Raw genomic sequence first — 12,875 nt, 5'->3', positions numbered from 1 at the left:
TCAAAGTTACCCTCAGAGCGACAGAAACCTTCTGGGAAAGAAGACAAAAGGGTTTCACAACCACTGTGTGGGTTCTTCTGCCAGAGGCAGAGGCTGCTGCAGACTCCCAGCCCAGGGCCAGGAGGTTCCTCGAAGAGCAGGCATTTTCTTCTCCATTGCACAGAGGAGGAAAACTGAGGCCCAGAGGGGTCAAAGCCTACGAGGCCACACGGCCAGCGAGGCTCTGAGCCAGGCGCAGCTGCCTGGACACTGCTCTGCCTTCCAGGGGGTCAGCAGCCCCCAGAGACCCTACTGCAGGCCCACCTCCGTCATCAGGCATCCCTCCGGGCAGTGCTCGCCTCCCCCAGGCCACTGGCTCCTTACCGCTGCTGCTGAACACTCCAACCCCTGCTGGCCCACCCCTCTCATGAGGGCCCAGTGCTCTGTTTTCTTGACAAAGTCTTCCCTCAGGGCGGGTTTGTGACTTTCCTGCCTGAAAGGTGTGGCTTGTCAAGAGCCGGGGCCCCAGTTCGAGCTGTGTGGCCTGGGGGGATTCAATGCACCTCTCTGTGCCTCTGTCTCCCCCTGCACACAAGGACCGTGAGGGGACTGGCTGGAGTTAGGCGAGTCAAAAGGAGCCGGGGGGCCTGTTCCAGATTCACAGGTGGTGCTGCTTTGCCTCAGACCTCAAGAATCTGGACTTGGTCTGGTTGCTCCCTCACGTATCCCATCCCTCCCGTGATGCCCCCACTGCTGTGGCGACACTGAAGCCCCCATTTTGCAGCTGCTCCAGGCTGCCTGCCTCCTCTTCCCTCAAGGCTGCTGCCAGCTTCTCAGCAGGGCTTCTCCCACTGCCCATTCCAAACTTCGGCCCATGCCTCCTGCCGGCCCGTGGGACGGCCTCGCCTCTCTACCGCTCATTTCTCCAAAGCCTGCCTCCCTTCTGACCTGTCCTGTGGCTTACTGCCTGGGTCTTTGCACTGTTTCATCTCCCCCCGCAGAAGGCAAGCTCCAGAGGGCAGGAGTCTTTGCCTGTGTGTTTGCTGCTGTGGCCCCAAAGCCCAGGCGGCACCCGGCCCCTGGCGATGACTCTGGGTAGTACTGGCTGGACTGTGGATTTCAGAATCAGGTGAGTGTCTCCTGAAATGCAGAGCCTCAGGTCCCAGATCAGCTCTTCTGGGGTTGAGGCTTGAGACTGTTTGCCTACCTCCTGCTCTCCAGCTGGGACAGATGCTGGCACATGTTGGAGAGTCATTGCCCCGGAGGGGGCAGCCTGCACCCCAGATCCCCATGCCGCTGGCTGCGCACCCCCAGCGCCCCATCCACAGACCACATCTGACCTCTGGGGCCCTAGCTGTCTAAGCCCCTGGCTTTCCCTGGCCTTCCCACCGTGGCAACATGCCCAGTGCTGTAGGAGAAACATTTGCTTTTGCAAGAAGTGGCCACAGGCGTGGAAGAAAGTTCTAGCCAGGACCCGGACCAGATAAAGGCCCATGTCCAGGTGGTTGAAGAAGTTTTGATCTTGAGGAAGAAGGGTGGCCTGAGGCTGGAGAAGATGCAGGAACATCAGCAGAGCAGTCACCCTAAGGGGGTGGCCCTGCAGGGGAGGCAGTGGTGTCTCACCTCGCCCTGCTGTGCCCCTGCAGGAGGAGTAGGAGCTGGGGCAGGGCTGCGGGTGTGCCTGGCACTTCCAGGGTGAGGGGTTTGGAGTCTGACCCAGGAGCCTCTGCCCAGCTCCTGCACAGGGGAGTGCCGGAGGGGTAGGGGAGTCCCCACCTGCCCAAGCGGAACAACCTTAGAGAGGCCATTAGACAGTGAGTGTACGCTGGAGTCCATTTTGTTTTAAAAATGCTCATACTTCTCCGCTCAGCACGTCCACGGGACCGGCTGCAGCGGTGGTCTCTGGGAAGGGGAGCTGGGGCAAGTGGCCGGTGGGGACACTGGCTCTTCACTGAGCACCTTTCCTGCTGTTCGGCTCACTTGCTGTGCACGGATTTCACAGAAGACACTGCCTCACTGAAAACACGTGTGCAGCCGCTGGGCACAGACCAACTGCAGTTATCTCATCTCCTTGCTTATCCTTCAGGAATGAAAGCTCCCAGGAAGGAGGCCCTCGCCTCTACCATTAACCGCTTTCCCCCAGACACTTCCCAGCACACAGTGAGTGAGCAGGTGGACCATGCGTGCAGCCTGGACAGGGTGGTTTTGCAGAGGTGGATTCCCAGGGTGCCCAGCAGGCTTGGTGACCCAGGATGGAGGTGGGACCCAGAGGAGTAGGCAGGGTGCCGGTGAAACAGTCGAACGTGCAGGGACTGCTGAGGGCCTTGGGGGTCAGATCTGCAACCCCTTACCTTCCCTGCGCCCCCCTCCCTGCCCTCCCAGCCACCAGCACTGATGGCCTGTGGGGCTGATACCACCTGATGGGAGCCCGGGGCAGAAAGCTCTCCAAAATGCACTGGGATACCCTGGTCCTGCCTCTGACTGCTGTGGGCTGTGTTCTGGGCACGCCCCTCTTGCAGCCGAGGAGTCCGGATGGCAGTGCCTGATGTGAGGACCGAGAGGGCAGTGCTCACCGCCTTGGACCTGCTGACAGACCAACGGGCGGCTTGCCGCTGGTAAAAAAAAATCATCCCAGACTGTGGGCAGTGCTGCTGGTGTGGCTGTGGACAAGCAGCTGCTCATTCCACGGTGGCTCGTGGTCTGTTACTTGGGACGGTGGCAATGCTTAAAAAGCCACCATCTGCCCCCTCACCTGGGAGCCTCTCCTGAGAACCATTGCTGGTGGGAGAGGCTGTGCACCTGGCTCAGGGTCAGAGAAGGAGAGTCTCCTCTCGCAGGTGGATCATGTGCTGGCCCAGTGCTGCAGGCAGGTGCTGACGAGGAAGGAAGGGCCGGCACCCAGGCCCGACCTCACACACCACCAGAAACACTGAACCAGGATGGTGTGCATGGGCGGGGTGTGACATCTGTGCGCGTCCCCGCAAGACGTGCTGCCACAGGCAGAATCCACGACTGCATCTGGCTGCATAGATAAAGGACTCCTGCAGCTCCAGGAATGTGGGAGTCACATACGTGACCACGGAGTCCATATGCCTGCCAGGAAGAGAAAGATCCAGACGGCTGCAGAGGGTAGAGGGCTGGAAGAGGCCCTGCGCAGAAGAGACACAGCTGCCGGTGAAATAAGCGAACACATTCAACCTCTCCGAACATCGAGGGGATGCAAACTAAAACAAAACTGTCACACTGGCAAAAACTGACCAAAAAGTTGTCAGTTTTTATGAATTGATATATCCGGCGCTGATGAAGTGCAGGAGATGGGGGCTGGGACTCACTGGCAGCAGGGTTAGACCATCACGGTTTCTGGAGGATGAGCTGGTCACAGACAAGCCAAATCTAACATACCCCTTGGCTCAGAAGTCTCACTTTTCAAGTTTTTCTCTAAGAAACGGGACAAGGAGACACAGGTACACTGGGGAGATTCATTGCAGTTTTGTTTAGAAGAGTGAAAACCTGGAAGCCACGTAAATGTCCCTCAAGAATGGATTTGCTAAACAGTGACACAGCCAGCTCTACAGAACTCCAGGCACCTCTTCTAAATTCCTGCTGTCAACCTATCATCACTGGCATAGAAAGAAGTGCACACGTATTCTCTTTAAAAAGACCCCAGAAGCACCCCAAGTGTCCACTGGTGGATGAGTAGAAAAAACATGTGGTCCATACATACAATGCAATATTATTCAGCCTCGACAGGGAAGGAAATTCTGACCCGCTGCAACGTGCATGAAACTTGAGGACAAGGTGCGCAGTGAGGTGAGCCGTCACAGGAGGACGGACGCTGTATGGCCCCACTCGTACAGGGGCCCTAGAGGAGTCAGACTTGCAGAGGGGTGGGCGCCAGGGGCCGGCCTGGGGTGGGGGAGTGTGTGGAGTTAGTGTTTAATGGCGACAGAGCTTCAGTTTGGGAAGATGAAAAATTTTAGAACTAGATGATGCTGACGGTTGCACAACAATGTGAGTGTAATTAACACCACTGCACTGTACACTTAAATGGCTAAGAGGGTAACTTCATGTTTTTAGCCACAATTTTTTTAAAAGGCTCTAAAACAGTTTATTTCCATATCTGTAATATGGCAAGAAATGTTAACAGTGATGTGATTATGAATGTTCTTTTTTCTTTTTTGTACCTGTCTATATTTTCTGACATTTTGGGAACTAAGAACATTAACTTTTATACTAATTTAAAACTATTTTTAAAATAGCGTGCTAAGTTGCACAGTCAGACATACATCAAAGCCATTTTTTTTCTGGTAATAAAAGTAATATATGTATTCATTGTAGAAAACCTGGAAAAGTGAAAAACATAATATTAAAGATAATTTGTAATCCCATTACTCTAATGCAAATATTTTGAAAAATCATCCCTGTAAATATTTTTATGTTTATTTCTAGTTTTTTCTATAAATCTATTTTTTCTTCACATAATCATGTGTAAAGTAATTCCTTTATAGAGTTTTGCGTTCTGCTTTTTTCACTTTAACTTTCATCAAATAGTCTTTTTAAAACCTGACTTAAATAAATAAATGATATTCCAATGCACCAGTGGGGCATAGTTCATTATCAGTTTTCCTTTTGTCGGACGTTAGCTGGTTTCCAGTTTTTCTCAGCTGTGAGTAATGTTGGGAAGAATAGTACACAAATCTAACTGGGAATCTGATCATTTCCTTGTGATCAGGCTGTAAGAGGAGACTCTGCAACTCCTGAGTGATGCACGTAATACAAGTCTGCATTCTGGGAATGTACCAGCTTAACCTCTTTCCAACAGTGTTGCAACTGTAGATGACCCTTGTCAACTGCATGGAAGGCTACCTTGTTTTCATTTGCGTTTCTTTGATCAGTGGTGAGGTTGGAAATTTGCCGTGGCATGGACTGGCCATTTCCACATTCTGTGAGCGTCTTACTTCACTTGGGCCAGTGTGTCCCTCACTGTTGTGAAGTGAAGAGGAATTCCTCCCGGCTCGGGCCAGTGGCGAGTGTCAAGCAGAGTGGCGGATCCTGCTCGGTGTCTTCACCGGAGCCCGGCCTCCTGCGAGGACTCCACCTCCATGCGAAGCCAGCCTGAGTGTGCCCATCAGTGGCCCAGTCCCCGCCCCAGCGTTGGATCCTTGTGGTTTGACCCTGGGCTCACAGGACAGGGGCCCTGGGGAATGCGGAGGAGCGAGCAGGCTCCGGTTGGCCTGAAGGACCCGTGCTGACCTTGGAGGACTTCAGCCGAGCGGGAGTGACTGATTAACCCTGTCATTCGTCCGGGTCCGCGAACCCAGAGGATCGGGCCTGGTTGGGGAGGTGCTTTCCACCTGCTGTTTCTGAACGTGAACCCGATTCCTCCCCAGCGGACACTGAGCCCGGCAGTGTACTTCCACACTCTCCATCTGTCCTTCGATGTGGGTCTCGCACGTGTCCATGCAGCTGGTCAGCCTCAGTTACCTTTTCCATGTCCAGGGGCTCTCTGGCTCTCTGAGCGCTCCTTCCCGTGGTGGCTGGTCTTGTGTCACGGATTCGCTCCCATCACAGCACCACAGAAGTGCCCACATCACTGGGAAGCAGCATGGTTTAAGTGAGAGGAGGCTGTCTGGCACGGGGAACCCTGCCTGGCATATGGCAAACCTCCGCAGGGTGGGCTTCTAGCTCCATGCCTGGTATACAGTAAGCACTTAATGAAGTTACCTATTGTATTAGCCAGAGGATCACAGGCGCTGCTCCCGGAAGGCCAGGAAGGCCAGGAAGTCCTGGGGCCATGTCAGTGGCCTGGGGCGTGCCACTTGCCCCTGGCCTCGTACCACTGGTCAGGGAGCAGCTGATTTCACCTGCCTTGCCAGAGTCTGTGCCTCAGAAGACCTGTGGGTTCAGACTTCTCCCCGCCCCCCTCAACCCCAGGACACCTCAGAGGCTGTTTCGGCCAAACTCTTGATGGTGAGGAGAAAACAGAGACCCACAAAGGGTGGTGACTGACTCGGGTCTCTGGGTTCCAGCCCCATGGGCAGAGACACGAACTCTCCCCTCCCACTTCCCCTTCCCACTGCTGGAGACTGCATATGTGGTTGTGAGTCACTGTGGAAGAGGGCAGTGCCCAGCGAATGGGAGCCTGGGCCCTGGCCCAGGCCCTGACAGTCAGTGGCTTGGCTTGGTGGAGGCCAGACAGACCCCTCTTGCTCACGAACCTGCTGCTTCAAGTCTCCAAGCTACGCCTCCATCCTGACCCCTCAGTGCCCTGGCACGCCTGGCTTGGCCCGAGGTCTGTGGTCACTGCTTGGACCCGCAGAGCCATGCCCTCTGTCCCTCACACCCCTAACCAGGGTGTCGCAGGCTCTCCCAGAGGTGAGAGGCAAGGATGGTAAGGACCCAGTGACAGAAGTCAGGGGATGAGTGATGGCCAGGCGTCCCTGCCCGAGCTGTGCTTCAGCCTTCTCCTGCTCTGGAAATTTGCCACCCCACCCTTCCCCTGCTCCCACCTTGTCCGGGGGCCCTCTCAAGATCCTTCTGTTGACCGCCCCTTCCCAGGGTCTCAAGCCTTCTCCAGGAAGCAGCAGACTTCCCACTACCTCATTATTTTTGGGGGTGGAAACTGGGCACCACCTCCTGCTGGCTATGGGATCCTGAGTAGTGACCTCCCCATGCCTCTGTTTTCCCATCTGTAAAATGGGCTTAGTAGGAGAAGAATGACGAGGATTAAATAAAATCATGTGTCTGAAGAACGCAGCACAGCTCTGGACTTGCTTCCCGACCCCCTTTACTGGGGGCTCCTGCTCTGTTCAGCAGTGGTCCGTTAAGTTGTTCCTATGCCAAGTTGCAGAGCATTCCCAAGGACTCCTTCTTCCTCTGGCAACTTGATGGGGCAGCAGCCGGCTTCAATGAGAACCCCTTTCTGTTACATAGAGGTTGTGTAAACCCTGCACCGACCACTTTGGGATCAGGTTGGAAGGACTGCTCCAGGTGGACTGCAGGGTGGTGTGATGCCTGCAGTCCACTTTGCTGCGTCCAGCTATTCTGGCTCCATCCTGTTCCTTAGGGGAGGTCACCTGTTGGTGGGAGGGGTACAGCTTGACTGGGAGGAGCAGTGGGGTGGAGCAGGGATGCATGGTGTCCAGGAGCCAATCTTGGCAGCCTGGCGACAAGGAAAGGAAGCAGGGTCTGGAGTGAGGTAGGTCTAAGTTCCAGTTCTGCCTTTGCACTGCATTTGATGTGTGACTTTGGGTGAGCTGCTCCACCTCTCTGGCCTCAGATTTCTCTTCTGTAAAACGGGGAGGGTCAACAAGGGCATGGCTGTGCATGTGTCACAGCACTGGGCCCAGCGCACAGTGGGCCCTAACTCAGAGCATGTGGCTGTGAAGTGCCCAGCACAGGCCTGGCCTATGGCAGGTCTAACCGGGAACTGGCTAGGCTGCTTGAGAGCTCTTGCTGTGAGGCAGACAAAGTCCCTTCCTCCCCTGTGGTGGGTGTCAGCAGGAATCAGACGACTAGGAAGGTCTGAACGCTGTGATTGGCGCTGCTGCCACTGTGATATGATTCCTCAAATGAACTGGAGGGACGAGGAGCAGAGCCTCAAGCCCCGCCTGCCTGGTTGCCTGGCTCTGGTGTCAGGGATGAGCCAATGTCCACCCGACCTTGGGGGGCTGCACTGCACTGCAGCCTCCCTACCCCTCCTTCCAGCTCTGCTGGGCACTGCCCAACATGGCAGCACCAGCCACACAGGGAGCCTTACTGACAACAGGGACATAGGGAAGGCCCTCCCGGACACCCTTCCCTCCACCAGCTGGCTGTGCAGGGCTAACAGGTTGACCGAGACATGACCCAGCCCTCAAGAGCTCAGCTGTCCGTTTGTCACATGTTAATCAAGGCCCTTCAGGTGCAGGAGGGTGTTGTGAAACCAAGACGCACGTGTCCCCTGCCTTTACAGGGACTCAAAGTAATACGGGCTTACACAGCAAGACTTTTTCTGTCCTTGAAAGCCCACGCTGGAGGGGCAGCTCTGCTCTGTGAGGCTGTCTGAGTCTGGGTTCCTTCTACTGTCACTGCCCATCCTGGAGGCACTGCCCTTGTCTGCCTCTTTCGCTGTAGCCAGCACGGAGGAAGGACCGGGAAGGAGGCCGCCCTCCTCTTTGCGGGGACTTGGAGCCGCGGCCCTCATTTCAGCACACAGCCACTGCAGGTCTGGACTCTGCTAGACACAGGGATTTCTGGGACAGGGAGAACAAGCCTGTGAGGACTTTGTAAGTGAGCACACACTCAGTGGATCAACCCTGAAAGAGGCTCTGAAAAAGCAGCATGTAGTTTTGGGAGAGCAGAGACCAGATGTGAGAAAGGTTTCCCTGAGGATGCAGCATGCGACACGTGATACGGAGAATACAGGAGCTCGTGGGGAAGGAGGTCAAGGTGTCCACACAAAGGCAGCAGTGGGTGCAAAGGCCCTGCGGTCAGAGGAAGCACAGCGCACTCAGGACACCTAAGAAGCCCTGGTCAACAGAGGACACAGGCATCTTCTATGGCAGAGGTGAAGTCCCTGAGGATGGCCCACAGGAAGGAGCTGCATGGGGCTGGATTTCTACTCTGAATCAGAGATTTCTACTCTGTTCCAGGCACTTTCCTAAGTTCTGTGTGAATTAATTCACTCAATCCTAGCGGGGCCCAGACTGCCCATCAGGAAGCCCTGGGTTGGGCAGGAGCTGGAGGCTGTCAGTGGCCCATCCTCCCCGGGGGGACCCTCTGGAGGAACTGAGCAGGAAGGACACCCATGCGGCTGAGGCAGTGGGGCTCTTGTCCCCATTTTATAGGCAGCGAACGGTCCAGAGCCCTTGCTCCAACAGAGGCAGAGCTGTCCAAGAGAAAATGCTCCCTCCCCCCAGGTTGGGGCTTAAGGAAGCAAGTGGACACTGGGCAGGGCCATGGTGCCCAGAGCCTCAAACTCCAGGGCAGGTCAAGACATGTCGTCTACCGTGGTGCTGGGAGACATGGTGGAGCCTCAGCCAGGAGACCTCTCCAGCCAGCCACTTGCATCTCACTGTGGGAGGCAGAGTGGGGATGGCGGCAACGGGACAGCCACCAGTGGACAATCCCACAGAAAATGGGGCGGGGCTTGCCGGACACGGCTCTGGACGAGGCAGGTGTGGGGGTGCTGCTGACCGAGTTGGAATACCCCAGGGGGTCATGGTGTTACTGTGTTCCTCCAAATTCCTACGTTGAAGTCCTAACCCCAGGACCTCAGAATAAGATTGTATTTAGAGAAGGGGTCTTTACAAAGCTGATCAAGTTAAAGTAAGGTCGTCAGGGTGGTCTGAAGCAGTGTAGCTGGCATCCTTACAAAAGGAGACTAGGACACAGACTAGCACAGGGATTGCCTGTGTGAGGACATGGGGAGACGGACGCTGTCCTCAGAAAGAATCAGCCCTGCTGATGCCGTGTCTCAGACGTTGGCCTCCAGGGCTGCAAGGAATGACATCTGCTGTTTAAGCCGCCTGGTCTGGGTGTTTGTCACGGAGGCCCAAGCTGACTTATATGCTGGGGCAGGCTTGATGGGTTTAATTTGTGGTGCCTGGGGGCGCTTAAGGGGAGTTTTCTGGAAGAGATCCGGAGGTGGGGCAGACACTTGGCTCATGGACGGGATCTCTGCGGCCCCGAACAGGCCCCACCGTGGAGCACAGCAGAGCCGATGAGGCGCTCCTGATGGGCCAGCCGGGCTGTGGCATCCTTGGGCCCCACGAGGGCTCGGCATGTGCTCTAGGCCTCCCGCGCAGGCCTCGGGTGCCTCCCGGACAGTGTGTGGGTCTGAGGCCCCACAACCGCGTCATCAGACCTGCACCCGGGCCCTGGGGTGGCACCCTCTCCCACAGAAATCTCCTCACCTGTGACGCTGGAGGTAAAAGTGGGCGTCTGTGAGGGCAGTGCAGGTGTTACTGACCTAAGAGCTGGAGGCTTCAGCAAGGGCTGACCCATCCGTCCTGGGCAAGAGGCGTTAGGGCAAAGACCAGGAGAGGGGCAGCTTCAGGAGCTCTGCCGGGCTGCCTGATTGGCAGAGGGACACAGCCACTCCCGGGGACCTCCTCACACCCTCCTATCTGCCTGTGCCTCTCCTGGGAGACGAGAGGGCTGTCGTGACCTGTGCAGACAAGCCCGTGGGGCAGAGACCCAGAGCGGTGGGCAGGGGTCACACCTCCCTTTGTAGACACGAAAGAGACACACACATCACTCAGAATTTGGTAAAAAGAAAAACAAGACAGAAATGTGGAGTGAGACCAGGCAGAATTGTATCTTTCATCTCATGCCTTTCTGCAGGGCTCGAACTTAAAATTATGCACAGGGGTTACTTCTATAAGAATTACTCAAATGAATGGCCCAGATGTCAGCCCCAGAGGCTGGGGCTTGAACCAGGGAGACAGAGAATCCCACGCCCTTGGTCCTCTCGACGATGTGGCCTCTGTTTCACAGGCTTCTTGCACTTCCCGGCCTCTGCGTGCCCTTCCCCAAGGGGGTTAAGGTGTGCTGCTCTGCAAAGGCTCTCCCCAGTCCCCAGGTGGAGACCCTTGCTGCCTCGTTCGAGCTCTTACTCACCCCTCACTGCCATCCCCCTGCTGTCCCGGGCAGAGCGCGGGGCCTGGTTCTGCAGTGTGGCTCAGCTCCAGGCCAGGGCAGGGTGGGCACCGAGGAGCACCCAGTTGTAGTGGAAGGCGTGATGACAGCCTCAGTCAGTCTCTGTCCTCCCAGTGACTTTCCCACCCGTGACTTCACCTCATCTTCAAACAACCCTGTGAGACAAGCATGATGGGATCTTGAGAAAACTGAGGTCTGCCTGGCCTGCTGACTTGCCCGCAGCCACTCGGCTGATTAGAGGGACTCGACATGGACTAGAGTCCAGGCTGGAACTCTGGCAGGTGCCAGAGACCACCATTCATGGCAGAGGCAGGGAAGAGGAGAGCCCAGGGGCACCCAGTCCCCCAGAGCTGCACTGACGTGCCCAGCCACAAAACAGAGGAAGCTGGAACCCTCGCCCCAGAGTTAAGCCCCACTTCTGTCCCTGGGGCCTTTGCCACTAGCCTGCCTGGGGGGGCGGGCTCCTGAGACTCAGACTCCATCCTGGTTTCTTCCTGATGGTCATGCCCCCCAGGGCCTTGGGCTGTTGTCCCTCAGGGCTGTACATGCCCATGGCTGAGGGTCTGGGGCCCAGGGCTTAGCTGCTTTCCCTGGAGCAGGGACAAACTGGCCTCTTGCCTGCACGTAAACTCCAGGGGCCTGCTTGATGGGGAAGGATCCAGGCTCCCACCTGCAGAACCCTCTGCCTGTATATTTGCCCAGCCCCTGGCCAACTCCATGGCCATCCCCTTATGCCTGCCCACTCCCGGCCATGAGCCCAGAACAGAGGGGTCTCCTCTGCATCCCAGCACATCGTCAATCAGAAGAGAGGGACACTGGCCAGCTAAGGGGGGAGGGCGGTTGTTGCCTCCCACCTGGGAAGAGAGGACTGCTGGGGCCCCATGGCTTGATGGTGGTCCCTTTATGCCCTGACCGCTGGATGGGGCCCTTTAAATGCCCCCAGGGCAGGCTGGAGGCCTTGGGGAGGCATGGGAAGGCTGCGAGCATGCGTGTGGGACACGGATGAGGACAGGACCACTGACCATGGTGCTAGGGACAGTGCCAGCTCTCCAGGAACTCTTCAAATACTATCAATCTGTTAAGTTTTGGAAGGAGAGAAAAGAAATAATCTCTCAGTTCACGACAGATATTTCTGAAGTGTCCTAGGTTCTGCGGATACAGCAATGAAGGAAAAAATCCAAGTATGCATTCTTAGGGAGCTTGTCAGATAGTGGGGAAAAGACAGGCAATAAACAAATGACGTAAATGTTTCTTTTTCTTTGCCATCTCTTTTGAAGAGCATCACCTGGCCTGTTTCTCTTCTTGGCAAGGAATTCCCGGCAGCATTTTTCCAGTACATTGAGGGAGTTCTCCTCCCCAAAAGTGGCCTGCTGTAAAAAGCAGAGTACATGTGGTAAACCCTATAGGCATCTGCACAGGTGGACCTTCAGGTACTTAGGCTGCCAGTACCCCCATTCACTCACTTATTCACTCATTTGTTCATTCAGCACAAATCTACTGACCCCTCCTCTGTACAGGCCCTGTGCCATGAGGGACAGCATGTGAGCCTCAATCCAGCCTGCAGGTGGCAGGGAAAGAAGGTGTGGGGCCAAGTCCTCAAGAAAGCTAAGTGTGAGCTGATATCTGAATGATGAGTGGGCTTACAGGCCAAGGTGGGTGCTAGAGGGAGGGGAGAATGAACCAGTAGGAGTCGCCTGTACAAAGCAGCTCCCTGGAAGCTAGCCAGGGGTGTTCTGGATCTCTTTGGGGAAAAGTTGTCTCCTAATTTTTCCAATGACTGACTCCTTTACCTGTCTGGTGTATAGACTCCTCAGCCCTATTTAATTTAATGTCAAGGTTAAGGCAGGGCTCCCTGAGAAGGTAACATCTGACCAAAACCCTGGAAAGGGTGGTGGAACCATGGGGGAAGTGCTTATGCAGGCAAAAGGAACAGCAAGTGCAAAGGCCCTGAGGTAGGATCTTGCCTGGTATGTTTGAGGAAGCACAGGGGCCAGTGTGGCTAGAATGATGTGAGCAAGGGGGAGAGAGGGACAGGGAAGGTCGAGATCAGTATGGGGCACCTCTGTAGGGCACTGCAGGTGGTGATTGAGGCGGGAGCCAGGGAACGTTCTGAGTCCAGGAGGGCCTTGATCTGACTCAGGTTGTAACACAAGCATCTTGGCTGTTCTTCAGTTTCTTCCTTCTCTAGTTTTATTGAGATACAACTGACACACAGTGCTGTGCAAGTGTATGGTGTACAACAGGGTTTGACTCAC

This window comes from Vicugna pacos, chromosome 17 (genome assembly GCF_048564905.1).
Source record: "Vicugna pacos chromosome 17, VicPac4, whole genome shotgun sequence".
Taxonomy (NCBI): Eukaryota; Metazoa; Chordata; class Mammalia; order Artiodactyla; family Camelidae; genus Vicugna; species Vicugna pacos.
Note: the sequence above shows the minus strand (reverse complement) of the source record.